Source organism: Protopterus annectens, chromosome 2.part0 (assembly GCF_019279795.1).
Source record: "Protopterus annectens isolate FY-2018-M chromosome 2.part0, PAN1.0, whole genome shotgun sequence".
In the NCBI taxonomy this organism is placed as follows: Eukaryota; Metazoa; Chordata; order Ceratodontiformes; family Protopteridae; genus Protopterus; species Protopterus annectens.
Window position 1 is genome coordinate 846,313,451 of NC_056728.1, and position 20,356 is coordinate 846,333,806.

The following is a 20,356-nucleotide window of genomic DNA, read 5'->3' on the forward strand; positions in this document are numbered from 1 at the left end:
TGTGGGTTTTGCTTTTACCACTGTATGCATTGCACATGTGAGCTAGCTGTGTGTCAAATACATATCTGTACATGTTACCTCAATGATTGCATGTGCGGGAACCCTGCTTTCTCCAAGAACACAGCTGTCATCCTTGCCAGACTGTGCTGCTGCTTCCCAGACCTTAGGTCACATCTGTATGCTTGTGACAAGGCCAGCCACTGCAGTGATCCCTGGCCTAGGTCATCTGTGTCACACAAATTCATTACGATTCCTATTGGAATGTGTGAGTGAGGGTCTATGGCCGAGGTATATGTCAGACCTGTTCAAACGCAGCAAAGTCTGTCCATGATGACTATTATTAGGTGTAGAACAAACTGTGGATATGCATGCAGACCCCTTATTGCTTATGTTGTCCACCAAGGGATTCCAGAATACCTTTGGAAATGTGATTAACAAAGGAGAGATGACATAACACTTGGTTGCATGTGCACATCGGTACCTGTTCATCATGCTAGTGGCTACTACCTACGTGGTACTGTGGGGATAATATGTTCCTTAAAGGTGGATGACAATGCTTAGTTTGGCTTATAGGTTTACAGCATGGGTTTGACAACAGGCATCTGTCTGTATGATACCCTTGTGGAGTATGTGTGTGTCATCTGGAGAATGCATTATAGGCCACAGTATGCATTATCAGACGTGGACGGACATATCCCTGCTGTGATTGCTTGTACCTAAGAGAGCAATATGGCAAAAAGGAGTGGTTTCAGTAATGGGTGCAGGTGAATACCAGTGGTTACTGGCATTGTATAGTACCTGAAGGATCCAAATGTTGCTGTGTGTCCTACACCTGTGTGTCGGTTGTCAAGACATCATCTGACGATTGGTTATGGTCAGGCTGTTGAAGTGATGTAAACCACCAGAATGCAAAACAATGACAGATAGTAACAGTATCACCCACAGCACAGTGACAAACCATGTCATACACACATGTATAGTCAGGTGCCGGAATATGTGTAGTACAATGCATACTGGCCACCAATAGAAACTATGGAGTGTTACTGTGTAATACAGAGCATGTCACCCTGGCCATGTGTCCACTATGCACGTACATGCAGACAGTGCACCTCCACCATGTTCTCAACTGTACACCTGCAAATCTGTGCTACACACATCCAACACATACTGTCCACTCTCTAACACATGCTGCCAATACTGCACACATCAGCCAAGTGGCACGTGGCCAGACAATACACAATTGGAACCAACACTGGTGTAAACAACACTACAATGACAATCATAGCTTTAATGCATCATGCCTGCTCAGCTACACCTTCAAGCATATCATTACACTCTATAGCTGACAACATGCTAACATTGCTATACTGCTATATAGACACCCTGTGCATCAGCACCATGGTAGCCTGTTCTTGCATCGATGTTACAGATGACAGGAGGCGGCACAGGTTTCATCATATGCACAGGGTGTGTTGTTGGTTCACCAGAGGCCTACAGTGAGCCATCCAAATGATATATGTGTGTGTGTGTGTGTGTGTGTGTGTGTGTGTGTGTGTGTGTGTGTGTGTGTGTGTGTGTGTGTGAGGGGCAAGAATACTGTAATGGGCCAATGTTGTTGTAATGTGTATGTGTATGTGTTAACCCTAGGTATCTGGAGTATGTGTGTGTGTCTGCATGCACACAGTTCCACCATGTGGCTGCCATATACGGGTATTTGTGGGACAGCCACGGACTGTACCTGCGAGGATTTACAGATCACCATCTCTGGCCACAGATACGGTACCTGTGCCTGGCAGGGGTGCTACTGACACTATCGGGTACTAAGCCAGACTGGGTACTATCCCCAGAGGTGGATGGATGCACACTGGACACAGGTCCCTGCTGGGACTGTCCAGAGCCACGTGCACGTGGTCTTCTAGGACATTCTATGGACAGCCCACCCCAACATTGCTGGGGCTGGTACTGGCACTATGAGAGCGGCTGTGGCTTGAGGGATGTCTGCAGTGACTGCCAGCTGCTGATGTTGCTGGCATACGTCCACGTCGATGTCTCAACCATCCTGCACTGTCCTGACACATGGACATGACATTGCGGAGGATATCTAATGTCTCTCCACAATGTCTATCAGTGACCTCGGTGTAATGTCGGATGGCACCTGCTAGGTCATGGATACTGTCAATGACAGTGGTGTTATGGGCCCTCTGTGCCCTTAGTCCCTGTCTGGTGTACCGTTCCATACGTGCCTGTGCCTCCATGACAGCCTGGAACATGCATGATGTTGTCAGACCTGTGGCACATCTGCCAGTGGCCTGATGAGCAGCAGTGCTCCTACGAGAACCCCTGGACATCTGCCTATGTGGTACCCTTCCAGGCATCTGGGTATGGCTGCTGTGTTGGGATGCATGTGCCATGGATGCCACACTGTCCTGGCCAATGCCAACAGTACACTGTCCCTCAGCTATGGGCATTGGTGATGGATGTATTGACAGTATGACTGTATGCATGGATGGGGTGGACAGCTGTGTACTGTCAATTGGTGGCCCAATGACAGACCCTGGCAAACACACCTGTGCCTCAACACACCTATCTTCATTATCACTATGTGGCTCAGTGATATCAGTTTCCCTGTTGCAGTGAACTAGCCCTAACACAGCACCTGTGGGAGGGAGACAGGAAACACACTTTACGACCTGTACATGATGTCGTCACACATGCACACATGAACACATGCACACATGAACACATGAACACATGCACACATAAACACATGCACACATGAACACATGCACACAAATACACTCCTCACTACAGCAGATACCTACACACACCACCAGCAATCCAAAACATACTTAATAGTGGTTGTAGGTGGGTTACAGTATCACAAGGCAAACAGTCATATCACACGTCAGCATACAGAAAGTTTGTTGCTCAAGACCATGCAGTGCGAATGTAGACAGCCCGTGTTAATAACAGTATGCATGGCTTTGATGCATGTGTGCTGTTGTTCAGTGATTGGCCTCACAGCCACTCGTTACATGGGTTTGTAAGGTGCCCAATAGGGAGCATTGACTAACATGAATGTGTTATGTGTTGAAGAGTGTCACACAGACCAATGATAGGCCTCTACCCCTCAGGTATATTATGTGTGCTGTGTGGATGACATGTGGGATACTGAAGTGTGACCTTACAGCGGGTGTCTGGATATGCTATGTGTAGCATGTTAAGGTGTACTGCGTATGACAAAGTTGTGTATGTTGTGTACATGTGTATCAACTATGCCTATCCAATGTCCAGTACGGTGTTGCCACAATTGTATGTGCTGCTCTGTGTATTGCATGTGATTGAGGCAGCTACTTTCATTACTGAGATGTGCATAGTCTCACAGCAAACATGCACAACATGCATTATGCATAGGTGTGTTACATGTACATGGCCTACACCTCAACTATGACATGCACATTTCATTAACAATATTAAAATTATAACACACTCACCAGCATCGACCGGCTGCCTTGCTGTCACACCAGAGGGACCTACAAGAATATGAGACAGTTTGTCAGTGGCCACAACTGTGCCATTGCTACCGTGAGTTTGCTAAATTACAGTAGTACAACAGTCGACAGTCACAGGTGTACAGATTATATTCCAAATATCAGTATTGTACAACACTATGCAGCACAACTGATAAACACACAGTACACATGTCACATATGCATAATCTACCAATACAGATAACAGTAGTCTACAGATAGGTCATGTTACCTGCACGCTCCATGTCAACATGCTGGGTGGCTCCGGCCTCCATGATGACACATGTCAGTTGCTGTTCCTGTGGTTGGCCAGGAGCCACCACACTTAGGAGCAGCTCCTCCACTCTGGTGAGGGGGAGATGAATGGCCACCCCACGACCTGTGGCAAGCTGTTGTCAACGGATATCAGACGCACGCCGCCAGACATGTCTAATTAAATCACTGCAGTGATGGCGTACCTGCTCATATTTCTGGTTATGCATGCCTATGTCATTTACCCGACGAACGAGATCTTGCCACAGTGCAGTTCGCTCATGCTGGTCCTAGCTGGTTCTAGAGAACAGCAGGGTGTAGTGCTGCACCAGGCTGTTGTGTATTTCCACCTCCTCTGCAGCTCTATAAGACGGGTTTCTTTGGTGGGACATACCCCTGGAAGACAATTAAACAAGATGTGTGAGCAAGTGAAGTGGCACACTTAACATCCTAAAGTACAGATATCAATTACCTGCCATATTTTGCATCCAATTGGTTGTCAGAGGATAGACATGTTAAATACCACATATTAGTGCTCAGGCCACAACTGGCTGACAGTGCCTGCCACGCTCTATATATCAAACCATGTTCTGCACAGCAGCAAAGAGAAGCCAGTATGTAAGACTATACACCAGTACATGGCACACTGTATGTGACACAATGCACCACCTAGCCACAGGAGGTATATATCAATCTAATGCATAAAGAAATATGTCATCCATTGCAATGAATGTAAAGTACAGTTACAGTATTACCAGTATACCACAGTAGTCTTTGATGCCAAACCCCAGCCTAACATATGTGCACAGTTTTTGATATAGGTGGCATACTGCTGTACTAGACTATACATGTTGCTAGATACACACATATACCCTGTAACACAGATATGATTGAGGGCATGGTACAGGCATAATTACACACACATGAGACATACATACAACACACAAATGTATGCCAACCCAGATGAGCTTTACCTGTGTACCATACAGTACTGTGTGTCACTACTTACAAAACCTTATGCCTGAGGTATGTAATCTGTGAGGACTACAGGGAACACACAAAACAGTGTTTCCAAGCAATGTGAACATACACCATACTGAACTGTTTAGGCCTACAGCTTCAGGTAGTACAACAGTTCATATGGGAGTTGGATTCACCAGCAGTACCACTCACTAAGCATACATGTATTGCTTTAGCCTACAATGGGACACCACAGTTGACAACAAGGGGCTACGTCACACCGTATGCCATACTACTTTTTCTGCCTAGCAATAGCATACACATCTTTTGCTGGGATCACAGCTAAGACACAAACTACCATGGCAGAAACAATTTCACACTAAGCTATCACACCTTTACAGACCTTGCACACATTCACCAACACATTCACCATCACACTCAGTCAACCTCACATAGCAATTATTGCACTAAGTACATGCGTGTGTGTGTATCATTTCATGGGTAGGTAATACGCTATTGGCCCTAGGGCCTACAGCAGCCTAGCCATACGCTACCCTGGCCTTTGATACACATGTAATTTAATTTCACTTGCCCCTGTCAACCAGAGCCACAGAGGTGATTCCCAGGGTGTATTTCCTATCTCTCAAACAATTATCAGGAGTATTTATGACAACTGCTAATGAGGAGCTTTGTTTGCTATTGATAGGTGGTTTGTTCCAGAGTATGGCATGTCTCTGAGTTAGGACTCTATCCCTCCAGCATGTGCTGTTTAGTGAGCTGACAAGGTGTAGGGACCTAGAGCGTGTATCTGGGAGGGATTGTAATATGTTTACGTGGAGGATGTCCAACAGTTATGGGTGTAACATAGCTCAGTATGTTAGGCAGAGGTCACCTCTGGGTAGGCGGTATGCAACACAGTGTAGCTGTGGTTTTGTGAGTCGGTCTGCATAGGGCATCTGTTTGAGGCCAGTATTACTCTTTGTGAGGTATGTCTGTGGTCTTTTCAGTTGCTGTAGCTGGCATTGTACTCTCTAATGGGTTTTAAGTGTGATGAGTAGAGGGGAACACTGACCTATATTTCCCTAGATGACACACATTTTGTGATGACGTGTACCACATAGACAGAGTACATGACTAGTGTGGCACTGTGATTATGAAAGGGGAGGCTACTGTCCACCTGTGTCCCATGTTCCCTTATCACACCTTCGGTGTTAGGTAGACTACCACCTATGTGGTAGTTAATGGGTACAGTGTTCTGGCAAGAAGGGATGGCACTGCAGTGTCAACACTGAGCTTCAGTCCATACCTTGGTCGCCAGGCACCTGCCGCAGTAAGTATGCCCCATACCTCTCTCCCTCTATCTATATATATATATATATCTACATATCTATATATATCTATATCTATATATATATATATATATATATATATATATATATATATATATATATATATATATATATATATATATATATGTATATACACACACACACACACACATACATATAACCATCCATTGCTGTACATATAGATGTACATATAGGCACATATACAGTCCCCTATTCATGGTGGGAATATCAATTATGCGACAATTGTGAGATATACAGTTATGTAATAATATTGCACAGTGTTGTGCAGACTGCATTGAAGGTATCCTCAGCCTATGTAGCTTTAGCAGGCCTCATTGGCTGCAACACTGCAAAACTGACAGAGCATACCCACAGCGTTTAATCACCACATGTCATATACCAGCACTGCATGCTGTTTTCTTTGCCACACACTACAACCTACATAGAAATATGCACATAACAACCTTCAACAATGTAGATATATATATATATATATATATATATATATATATATATATATATATATATATATATATATATACACACACCCCTCACAAACAGTTGCAGTATGTCCCTTGCCCTATGCACATGTACAGATACATAGAGATATGTACTGCTGCCACATATGGATGATTCACAGTATGTAGAGTCCTCTTCATAAACATCTACTACATGCCAGCAAATACATATGTGTTACATACCTTTCCTTAGTATTGCTCTGTTCCGTCTGTTTTTAAAGGAAATATTTTTTATTTATTTATTTAATTTTTTTTCTCTGTCTGTTGCTGCTGCTCTTTCTTTTTCTGTGTGTCTCTGTTTCTTTCTCTTTGTCTGTTTTTGTCTGTGTCTGTGTCTCTGCCTCTGTCTCTCTCTCGCTCTCTCTCTCTCTTGCTGCAATGAGATTATTGCATGTGTGGACAGCAAGTACAGCCTGCTTTTCTAGGTATCTGCACATGTGCATGTGACAGCCTCTGCACCAATTGGTGCCCACCATATACTAATTCCATGCAGCCTGCTGTGTGATAATTGCAGCACTCACTGTCATAGCAGCCCACTGCTATAAAATGCTAGGTTAGGTAGGCATAGCCCTTTCAGATTTCCAAAGTGGGGCCCATGCTTGTTTGCTGTGGACACTGTTGTGTCAGTCAGAAGGTTGGTATACTTCTTATATCTAAAGCTAGGGTTGTAGCCAGTGATTTGTATGTTATACTCAAATCTGAATGTTGCTGCTTCTAGTACACACTTGTCAGTGGAGAATTTTACTCACCCCTCCAAATGCTTACACAAGATACATGGAAGTATGTACTTTCTTTTCTAATTAGACAATTAACTGCCATTCAAAAGTAGTTTTTGCAATGTATTCCTCTGGCACATGAACTGTTTGTGAACTACTATACTGTAAATATTAATTACCTCACTTCTGAACAGTTTGTTGCTTATTTGTGTTGACATTAGCACAGGCTGCTCAAGACAACTGGACACATTTCAGTACTGAGTATGCCTACCTGCATCCTTGGCAGAGCCTGAATACACAGGTATATTGTTCTTTTGGGTAGGGGTGCAGAAGTACAGACAGCATTATATATTATTGTGTGATGTTTATCTTGCTGAACATACAGTGTTGCTGTGTACCTGTTAGTCTAACAAGGCAAGTAGTCTGTGTAGCTCCCACTTGTGGACATATCCAGATGGTAGCCAGAGGTTAGCCTAATATTCTTTGTCTGTGCACCACACCGGTCTTTTCTGCACTGGAACAATGGCATTGTCACAGTTGGTTGCTAACAGTACATGGCTACATCCTTTGATATTTCTGTGTTGTACTCCTACATAAGGGTATGCTTGTGGGACTCGTTCCAAAGCTATTTGCAGAGTGTGTAACAGCAGAAAAGCTGAAATGCCTGTGTGTTTCTGCCTCTGCCAGGCCTCTGATACACTCAGGTATATATTTGAACAGCCTCAGGGAACGGTACATATAAGTGAGGTACACCTGTAATATATTACAGACATTAAGTTGAGACTGTGAGAGAATCAGAGCATATGTATTAATACACCTTTTCTGACGTGCATGCAGTGTGTACTCTTACTTATTGACATTATTCATTAAGTGTAATTCCCCATTTTCAGCCTATCATCAATACTTTTCAGAGGGATTCTGAGGGACAAAGCTAACATTTGTTAAAGAATCAGGGACATCCCTGAAAAGCAGTCACAGTTGGGAAGTATGGCCTCTGCCCTATTCAAATATGCCAGTGTTTATCCTGCTCTGATACTGTGTGGGGTTTGTAAAGTGCTACTGTAACATTATTTCCTGCTAGAATGGCTGGTTCTCTTTCACAGTCATGTCATGCATTTCCACAACAACTGCTGGTAAAGATCCACAGAAGAAGATTTGTGTTATGGCATTCCTATTTTCCCTTTACATTCACTCATTGTAATGCATGATATATTTATTACAGCACCAGCTTGTCATATATCTACTGTGGCTTAGTGGTACTTCATGCAGTGTCGTGTGTCCTAGGTCCAGGTTTCAAGACTGACAAAAGTGTTTTATTTTGCTGCTCAGCAGAACAAGGGCCCTGCCATGCAGAGTGACTAAGGCACTTTTAAGCAGTTGTAAGTGGGTTTGCGCGACGCTTAGCAATACTTAGATAAGTGCACACATGCGCACACTCGCTCAAACCCTCTAACTATTGCTTAAAAGTGCTTACTCCCTCTAACCCCCGTGCTAATTTCTTTGAAAGAAAAGAAAATGGGGAGATAGGAAAGTGGTGAAAAAGGGGGCACACAGAGGGAAAGACAGTAGGGGAAACCAGCTTGGGATGTGCAGGACGGGTGTAGGGAAGGTCCATAACTGCCCATTTCTTTACCAGCAACAGCTGTGCATATGTTAGAAATTTGGAGTGAAATTTGAAACTTTCCACCCCTGAGAGAGGGGTGAGGACAACAAAGTATGTTGTACTGCCAATTATAATTATCAGTTTACATGTCCAGCGGACATATGTGCGAAATGGACAGCTATGTATGGGGCGTAATTTTTTTGTGGGAACAGATTGTCCTTTTTTTTTTTTCCAGTGAGAGTGGAATGTGAGGTAGAGGAAGTAGGTATATTTGGGGAGGTAGGTTGGGGAGGTAAACAGACAAGACAAACAAGATGCATACAGGGGTGGTATATGACACATGGGGTGGGTGAACACAATTGATGGGAACGGATGTTTGGAAATCGCAAGCCCTTGAGCCCACAGATGGTAACAGTGGAACTGAGATCCCCACCCATGAGCAGTCACCACTGCACCTTCACAGCCCCGAGGGTGGCTGTGCTGGAGGCTGCGTAGGAGGGGCAGGCTCACCTGTGAGTCACGCCACTCTTGCCTCGAGCTGGCGTAGGGGATCAGCGACTGAATGCTGGATCTCCCTATGCACCACAGCGCGGACCCTTCGGAGGGTGACAGGTGGCCCTTCTCCGCCCACGCTTGCATGGGGGGGGGGGATGAGCCCCATCCCCTGCAGAGCTTCCACCTGAAGGTGGCACAGGACCAACGGAGGAGGAGAGCCCGGGCTGGACACCGGACTTGCTGGTGCCAGTTGCAATCGCCAGCTGAGGAGGGACAGGTGGGTCCGCTGGGACCGGCCTTCCCATACGTTCTGTGTTTAGGTGTGTTTAATTACAACATGGACAACAGCATTCCAAATTAGTTGTAAGAGCATGCAGTAATATTCTCATTAACCCAACACACCAGGGTTCCAACAGTTGAACAGCAAGCATAACACATGCATATATTGAATGACAGTGGACATTCCAACAGCATGCAGGGATGATTGGTGGCAACAGGCCACAAAGATTGTGGTGTTTGAACAGGGCACATGCATCAAAGTAAATTCAGATATTTATAGAACAATAGGACATATGTCCAAACAAATGTTTTGAGATTAGACATAACCATTGCGGTGTGGAATTGCATTGTTTATGCACATACAGTAGGGTTTAAAAAGATACCTCCATTAACATCTTATAAGTACTTTTAGTCTACATTACATTCCTATTGACTGCAGGTGTATATCCCCTACATGTATTATTACACTAGGCAACGTGCATTAGGTTGTGTAATGGGTTTGGCTAGTTCATTATATACCTGACCTATATCTGACATACTAACTGTCCAAGATGCAGATGTTACTGCTACATAGTTATATATTTTATTTATATTTATATATCTACATATCTGGATGTGTTCACTGACATTTTCAGTTATATTTCTATAGAAACCTACATTTCATGTAGCACACTCACATTTATGGGGAACACATTAACAAGCTACTCATGTGCCAGATTTACCTATGCATGCCAGCCATTAACCAACTGTTGAGGACTATATATATGCTTCACAGCTACTGGCACTTCCTTCATCCACTTTATATGGGACTACCCAACTGTGGGTTGACAGCACTTAATACAGCAGTACTATTTATATAATGCAAGGGTACAACAACATTTCAAAGTAAGTGACACAGACACACTCCAAGTATTATACCTTTATTAATTATATTACACACTTTTCTACAGGCTCTCTCATTTATTTGATATTACAGTGCATATAGAAGACTTATTCAAGCCATATTATACATTTATTAATAGGTTACAACACTCTTTTTCAGCTCCCTCACTTATTTTATATAACAGTACATGGAGAGATATTATTCCAAACTTATTTTACCTTTATTAATGGGTTACTACACACTTTTTCTGGCTCTCTGACTTATTTTATATAACAGTACATGCAGAGAAATTATTCAGGGCATTTTATGGCTTTATTATTGGACTATAACACTTTGTTTCAGGCTCTCTTACCTATTTTATATAACAATACATGTAGAATAATTACTAACCTGCCTGGTGGCGCAGCCTTAGCAGACTATCTGCATAGGCTTGCTGATTCGCAGCACGGACACCTGCAGCTGTGAAGTAAATGAAGGGATATTGAGACATACCTATCCATTATATAGACTAAATTAGCATGTCTTACATACATGTCTTACATACTTCATTCCATGGCTACCTACTCAGTAGTGGGGCATCTTACATGCCACAGGCCTCCTGCATCCATCGGTTCAGTAGGTCCTGCTTCCATCTCTTCAGGTCTGCATGGTGGTGACGGGCTTGCTCACCAGTCCGAGGGACGCCTGTGGCACTGGTGAGATCATGAGCTAACCGGTTCCAAGCCTCTGCTTTGTACTCCGTCCCTTGGAACTGGCCCTGCAGGAGTCTTGACTCATGACGGTGGACAAGGAGCCAAACCATGTATTTTGACTCCTCGATGCCCCAGCGTTGCGCTCAAAAGCGAGTACCCTCTCCTGCACCAGCCATTCTGACTGCAGATGGGAGCTACAATCAGTTATGGTGAGTATTCCCGCCTATGGAGCTTAAATATGCCGCATTTCCCGCACTTTTTTGTGATTGGCCGTTTTTGAAAATTCTCGGCTGACTGCAGACCAGCTTAGCAATGGTTAATCTTCCATTTATAAGTATATGTATGTTAACAGTGCATGTTTATCCTAAGCTGTCATGGCTTAGTGGTTCAGTACTTTGATTATGGTGCACAGTGTCCTGGGTTTGAACCTTGTCATAGTTTTTTATTTTACTACTGTCCAGACAGGCTAGGGGGTGTGTCTGTGTTTAGGCCACTTTGCACTACATTGCCCCACGTTGCCCGATGGTGTGCTGGTTAGCACTGTGTGCAGCTACGTGATTTAAAACATAAAATAGACAGGGGAGTAGTGGGGCTAGAACTGGGAATGCCTCCTCTTTGTGCAAATGCTCTACCACTACACTATTGCTATTTGGCTTGATTTGCATAAACATTTCTTCACAGTAGCATAAAAGCAGCACAGCAACAGCTCTCAGGTCATTCTGACCAACGCTTGGGGTGCGCACAAATAGCCCTTTTTAGGACTCACATATAGCAAAAGAACCAAAGATCTGTTCAAGAAGAAGGACAACGGAGATCGACACCACTGCGGAACATCAAAGGACACAACAGCAGCTCTTCCCAGAGCCCATTTTGTCCATACACAAAACAGCTCTTTTCAGAGCTCACGTGGATCTGCACCTTACACCAAACAGCTTTTCTCAGAGCTCACAGTACACCAAACAGCTCTTCTCAGAGCTCACAGAGATCTGTAACAGCTCTATATAGAGCTCCAGCTGCCCACAGGGCTAAAACAGCTCTTTTTAGAGCTGGCTCCACCACCAACTACATGTGGAAATCTGTTCACCGTTTAGGATCAAGAATGAAAGGCTTTGTAAAATTGACTCTGTATAAGAAATCACCAGGTATGTTGTTTGGGTCCATGAAACTTGAACGTTTATTTATTTTTCTCCTGGTTCCAGTTATCATGTCTACACATGTGCAAAGCACATCTCCTCTCGTGTACAGCACTCTGACATATGTCTTTGCTTACTATGAAGTTTTCATAAAATAAGTATACAAATACATCTGCATGTTGTATTTATGGGTGATCACTCCATTGTTTATTTATAAGATGTTACGTTCAAAATGTTTTCTTTCCAGATTTATGGAGTAATTAAAGTATGCCTTATTATTACTTTTAATCTTTGAGATCAAACTTGAGTTCATAGATAGATATGAAATATGTTATAAGAAAAATAATACTTTTCTGTACTTTCTTTAATTTTGACTTGCCTTTATGATCTTGGCAAGTTTTAAAGCTAAATCAAATCTCTGTGATCTGGGCAAGTTTTAAAATTTCTTTTACCATTATATATTTTATTAATATGGTGATTTCATCAAATGGCTGTGTTCATTATACATGCTTATTTATGTCTTGCTGGTATGAATTCATAAAGGAAGCTAACAACATCACGCAGCATGCAGCTCACTGCAAGTATCCTAAATGATTTATGTGGGTCATTGAGGATAACTTCCCATTCATTTATTTACTGCATCCTTATTTGTACTGGTAAAGTCTAGGAAGGATGATTTATTATGATCCAGTTTAATTTTACTTTTAAGTTAAAGATAATGGCACTGCAATTTGCGTTAATTACAGAGGGTGTAGTTATGGACAAGTAGCAAAAAATATCTTAGGTTTTTGAGTATCACGTCAAAGAAATTGCAATCCTTAGTTGCATTCCTACTATTTTCTGAACCGTCTTCATTAATATAGGGCCGGATTCATGATGGCTTGCACGGAGTCTAAGAGTAGAGTAAGACTCCATGCAGCCATCATGTCTGACAAGCGATTCAGGAACAGCCTGTAGGGGCATGCAAGATAGCTCCTAAAACGGCTCTTACACAGACAGGGCCAGGACATGCAAATTACCTCAATTGCAGCTGAAAGGCATGCAAATGAGGTAGATTTGCAATTCAGGAAACCCGAACCTGTCCGAGTAAGAGTAGTGTTATCTGCAGAAATGTACTCAGTTGACAACTGAGTACCGTTCTGCAAATAGCAAAACGGAGCCGTGACAGCCTCAAATAAAGGTTGCATCCAGTAGAGGAAGCATGCCAATGGCCAAATATATGGCCATTGGCAATGTTTCCTGATGCAAAATGAAAAAAAATTAAATTTTTTTGTCCGATTTTCCATGTTTAAGCATAGCGCAAACTCGGCGCCTAAAACCAGAAAAATAAAAATTAAAACCCACAGATGTGGATTTTATGGGTATTTGTAATGTACAATGCAAGGCAATGGCAGGCTGAAGACAACATGGCTACTGAGTAGGGGTTGCTAAGGGGGGAACCCAGTCTAAGAGATGTAACCAAGCATTAGTAGGCAATCCTATGCAAATGAGGGTAAGGATAGTGAATCCCAAGTCTACATAGCAAATGAGCAGTCAGTGGAGTGTAAGACTAGAATAAGGGGAGTAACAGAGTAGGATATAGGTGACATCAGGAGGGGTTATGTATGAAAGGAGATAAGCTCATTGGAGCAGAGTGGCATGTGTTAGCTGTCAGTTGCTCATCACTGGAAGAGGTGTGTCATCAGATATCCTAGCTAAAGTCAAGAAAAAGAAGGTGCACACTGTGGGTATCACTAAAGTTTCTTGTAAAAATGCTTGCAATGTGTATGCACGCGTGTGCACGCCTGTAAACCCGAGTAAGACAGTGTGTGCGCGTGTAAGCGTGAGTGTGCGCGTTTATGCCGGAGTAAGCATGTATAAGAAAGTTTACAGTATTGTGAGTGTGTTTGCGCTGGTGTGTGTGTGTGCGTTTGAGCAGGAATTAGCTAGTGTAACTCCATCTAAGCCTGTGCGCGTGCATGTTAGCGCATGTGCACGCGTCTGCGCTAGTGTGCGCGGCGCTGCCCCCCTGAGGAAATGGAAAGGGAAAAGGAAACACAACAAACAGTAGGAAGTTAACCAGGGAGAGTCAGCAGAGCTAGCAGGTGGAAATAATCAGAATCAGGCAATTACACAGGCAGTAAACCAGCCCAGCCCAGCACTTAAAACTCTGCAAACAACTTTTCACCATGTATTGCTCAGAGACACTGCAGCACTGCAGTAAGCTAAGAGAAGTGAATACTGAAAAGGCTTAACTGAGACAAAGAAATGTTAGGGGCTGCCATTGCTGTCATAAACCAACATATGCAACATGCTGAGGGTGGTGACAATGGGAATGCTGCCAACCAACCCCCAGTGAGGAGACGGAGAAGAGTGTACAGGCCCAGGGTAACCTACCATTGGCTACTTGAGCTGGAGATAGTGGAGCGCTATAGAGTGGACAGAGACCTCCTGCAGCAAATTGTTGAGCTGTGCAGGCCATGCCTCACACACAGAACCAACAGAGGGGAACCCATTCCAGTGGAAACCAAGGTGTGTTGGCCTACAAATACTAGCAACAGGTACCTTCCAGAGTCCAACTGGTGATATGATGGGGATATCACAGGCATCAGCATCCAGGGTACTGCACCAGTTTCTGGATGTCATGTCAGCACATGTCGGTGATCATGTATATTTCCCCAATTCCCATGAGGTATTGGCCAGCAATAGGCATCTCTTCCAGCAAATAGCGGAATACACTGAGGTAGTGGGTGCAATAGACTGCATGCACATACGCATCAAAGCACCAGCCGGTGAGCGGGGTAGGGTCTACTTCAACCGCAAGGGCTTCTCCTCCATCGACTGCCAGGTCATGTGTGATGCCCAGGGCATAATACTGAATGTGTGTGCTGGCTGCCCTGGAAGCTACCATGATTCCCATATCTGGCAACTGACGCAGCTGTACCAGACATTTGCCAGTGGGGACATCCCACATGGTCACCTAGTGGGTGATGCTGGCTATGCACTGGAGCCGTGGCTGATGACACCCATCAGAAATGCACACACACCTGAACAGGAATGCCATAATGAGGCACACGCACAAACACGAAATGTAATCGAGCATGTGTTTGGGCTGCTCAAGTCACGGTTCCGGTGTCTGGACACATCTGGTGGAGCCTTGCAGTACACACCAACTACATGTACCCAAATTGTCATGGTATGTGCTATGCTACATAATATGATCCTGTGAAAACAGCTGCAGCAGGACCAGCATAGGCCTGGGCCAAACAGCCCCCCACCATTGCCAAGGTCATCATAGGCAGAGCGTGACTCGGAGGAGGAACAACCTGAGCCTGCCCCAGTAGGCAGAAGGAGGCATGTCTAGTATGCTTTGGCCTTGGCAAAGAGGCAATGCATAGCACATACACTGGCTCAGTAGGAACCCTGGAAATGATACCTCTCTCTGACCCACACATATAGTAAAAGGGATGCCTAAGTTGACACTACCTGCTTCAAACATGTACAGGGAGTGTAGTATGTGCATCTGACATAGGCAGCCCTGCAGCACCACCTGAGGCATGATTGCCATGTGTCAAGCAATTTAAGGTAGTGCTAAACAGCATTTACCACCATGTAGTATATGCAAACAGAATACACACACCAACTAGTACAACTGTGGTCAGTGTTGAGTAATATTGGGCAATGTCCAGCAAAGTTGGTGAATATACAGCAATGTCAGACAAGCCTGGTCTAAGTAGGGCATAGCAGAACAAAAGCCAACATGCTCATATTTGTTTAACTGGCCCTTAAGCAGTCTGGTCTGCTCAGTATGGAAATATAAAGCAGTGATGGGCCTCGAACCCAGGATACTGTGCACCATAGTTAAAGTACTGAACCACTAAACCATGACAGCATTGCACTGCACAGCCAGTATGAAGGGATGTTGATAAGTCTATGCAAAGTATCTCATGGAAACCCTGCAGGCACAGCATAATCCCTGTTGAGTTATGACACAAAGGTGAGTCCTGCAGTAAGACCAGAACTTGACTTCCAACACACACAGTATAAATGTTAATATTGGTCATGTTCACACACATCCAGAAATGTAGTGGACTTCAGATCGCAACATACTGAAAGGTCACACTGGGCATGCTCACACACTTGAATAACTGAGACATATGTCAGGCAACAAAACATGGAAAGCCTGAACTGGACATGCTCACACACTTAGGCCATGTCTGACTACAGCAGTGGGCCACACATATCTGGCAGTTGCATGTGTTAACCCAGGAACCTCACACTATACAGCAATCCGCCCTGTGCACACAGTTACATAACAACAGACACTTATATAATATAGTGGAACCCTGTCATGATCAAACATGTTCCACAGATACCTAAGTTGTTCATAGAAACTGGGAAAGCAAAGACGATAAAGACCTGCAAACAGTATCAGCAATAAATATTGTGCATCCCAAGCAGAATCATAGGTTCAGAAGTCGATAGTAGGCTATCTGCCCTAGGGTATGTACAAGCCTAGCCAGAGTGTGTTTGGCTTTTGCAGCCCTGTCAGAGTACTACACTGTGCCAGTGAATAGTAGGTCACACAAGATAGCCCATGTACGTTTAGGCTAGTGTGCCTCTGTGTAGCAGGGACACAGAAGATATCCCATGGGTAAACATATGATCACCCATACAGCCATCAAGATGTCCCCTGTAGGTGGTTAGTGGGTGGCTCTGCCTATGTGAAACTGTGATCACAATCTGGAGTGAGTGGAGGCCCTGGGATAAGAATCTGTCCCTCCAGCATGTCCTATTAACATCTGTGCTGAGGTATATGTCCCTGGAGTGTGTAGCTACAAGGGAGTTGGATATCCTGAGGCGGATGGAGCATGTCCATTAATTCTGGGTGGGGTATTACTGCAAACAACAGGCACACATCATAACCGAGTAGGTGGTAAGCAACTGAGTAGAGCTGGAGTTACTGCATCTGAACTGTGCAGGTCATCTGTGTGAGTCCCTACATCTGCTTGGTGCGGAACTTATAGGTTCATAGGTTCATAGGTAGATACTAGGCTATCTGCCCTAGGGCATTTATAAACCTAGCCAGAGTGTATTTGGCATCCGTCTCCCTATTAGATTAGTCTACTGTGCCTCTGTAAATTAAGTCACAGAAGGTACCCTTTAAGATTAGTTTTCTGTGCCTCTGTCTAGCAGGGACACAGAAGAGATCCCAGGGGTGAATTTGCAATTTCCCATCCATGTATCCTGATTTGGCTTGAAGAGGGTCAGCGAGGGGCTATGTCTAATATGAATTGAGATTCTATTCCAGAGTGAGGGGAGCCTCTGGGAAATGAATCTGTCCCTCCAGCATGTCCTTTTTATTCTTGTGCTGAGGTTTAAGTCCCTGGAGCGTGTATCTTTAAGGGACTTAGATTTTTGAGGTGGAGCATGTCCATTAATTCTGGCTTTGACATGGCTTTGTATGTCAGGCATAGATTGCCTCTGAGTAGGCGGTAAGCAATTGAATAGAGCTGGAGTTTCCTTAGTTGAGCTGCATATGACATCTGTCTGTAGCCCATGATCCTCTTGGAGAGGTACTTTTGGGTCTCTCCAGGTGCTGTAGGTGTCGGGTAAGGTACATCCCAAAAGGGCCATTGTATTCAAGTATGGGGCTGATGACTGACGAGTAGAGGGGCACAATGACCTCTCTTGATGTAGATCCAAACCCTTTCGTGAGAGATTACTATCTACATTGGTCCCCAAATCTCAAATTACTACTTCTGTACTTAATGGATTACCACCTATGTGGTAATTTCTGTGCACCTTGTTTTTCACAAAGGGGATGACTATGCACTTTTTAGCATATAGCTTGAGCTTGTGGCTCTGGCACCAAACATCCATCTCTGTGAGACCCTTCTGGAGGATGCTTGTGTCAGCTGGAGAGTTGATTATGGCCCCCAGTTTGCAGTCATCTGCGTACCTTGTCAGCCATAATCCCCCCGTGTTAGCCTGAACCTCAGAGAAGTATATACTGAACCAGAGAGGTCCCAGAACTGAGCCCTGTGGGATGCCACTTGTAACTGGTTTGTATTCTGACATGGCACCTGCAATTCTGACCATGTGGGTTCTATCCCTGAGCCAGTTTGCAACCCATCTTGTGATATAGGAGTTGATATTTAATCTGTTAAGCTTATGTATGATTTCTGAGTGGGGTATTGTGCTGAACGTTTTTGCGAGGTCCATGTAGGCTGTGTGGACTACCTTGCCCTCATCCATAGCTTTGGTAACTGTTTCAAAGAAATCAACTAGGTTTAAGAGGCAAGATCTGCCCTTAACAAAGCCGAATTGGGTAGGGTCCAGTGTCTGGGGGCTCCCAATGTCTTTGTTTATGAGTTCCATGATAATACACTCCATAGCTGTACAGACCAGATGAGTCAGGCTTATGGGGCGATAGTTCCCAGGGTCTGTTGTAGCACCACCTTTGTGGAGTAGAACCACTGTAGCTGTACGCCATTATTCGGGTACATATCCTGTAGTAAGGCTAAGTTTGAATAGTGACTTAATTTGAGGGTTCAGTTCTTCTTGGAGCTTGTGTAAGACACAGCCTGGGACACCGTCTGGTCCCATAGCTGCTGTGTTTTTTGCTTTGGTGAGGGCAGCCTTCACCTGTGCATCTGTGATGTCAGGGAGGTTGCATTCAGTTGGGATAGAGATTTGTTCCTTTGTGGGTGAAGGGGGGGGAGAGGTTTGTGTTGAATCTGTCTGCCAGGATGTTGGCTGTCTGTAGTTTTGGTATATTTTGTACCATTATGCAACAATTCAGAGCATATCTGGGAGTTTCCACCTATATTATGGACATAACTAAAGAAGGACTTGTGATTATCTTTAGTGTCTAGGGCAATTTCCTTTTGGAAACTGGCCCATGATGATTTTATGAGGTATTGAAGTTTCTTGCTAATACTGATCAGAGATGCCTTCCATTTTTGGGATTTTGCTCTGTCATGTAGTAGCTTTCTCCTTCTGTTGTATAGCTTATTTATGGCCGGGGTCCACCAAACAGGTCTCCTGTTTTTGGAGGAGTGAGTCTTCGTTTTATTTGGGATAGCACGATCCATGCCTTCCTGCAGGTGCTCATAGAATGCATTTGTAAAGGATTCTGCAGATTGGCCTGTATTACCCTCTGGCCCGTGGGCTTTGAAGGATTCCACCTCAGTCTTGAGAAGTGCAAAGTTGGCGTTTGAGAAATTCTATACAGTGATTTCCTTCGCTGGGGGTGGGGACGGGATATGGATGTCCATGGAAATTTGTTAATGGTCTGATCTTACCAATGAGGGGTTTACCTCTGGTGTGGAACATAGAGTCCCCATGTTGGTGATGACCAGGTCCAATATGTTGTTCCCTCTTGTGGGAGTGGTGACCAGTTGTTCCATCGCATTACAGTTTATAACTTCAAGGAACCGTTGGGCGAGTGTGTTTGGGCATGAGTAGTTGTTGCAGTCAATGTTTGGGTAGTTGAAGTCACCCAATAACATAGTTTTAGGAGAGACCTTGATATTCTCCAGTGTTTTCAGGAATGCCAAGTGGGGTTCCTGTAATAGGGAGGGTGTTCTGTAGCAGGCTACAAACTGCAAGGCAGTCTGGCCCACTGTTTGTTGCACATGGATGGTTTCTGATGCTTCGTGCAGTGCCACTAACCTGGAGGTGTAGGTATCTTTGATGAATATAGATACTACCCATCCTTTTGTGCTTTGGTCCGAGTTTTGTGTGTGAAACACATGGTATGAGTTATAACCTGGTAGTGCTGGGGTGCTCTCAGGAGCCTTGAACCAGGTTTCTGTTACTGCACAGACATCGATATTCTCCATACTGAGGAGAGCCTCAAGTGGGTGCATCTTGAGGTTTAGACGTCTGGCATTGAGTAGCATTACCTTTATATTTTGTATCCTTGGGTTGTCTATGGAGGTGTGTTTGTCCTTTGAGCCTCA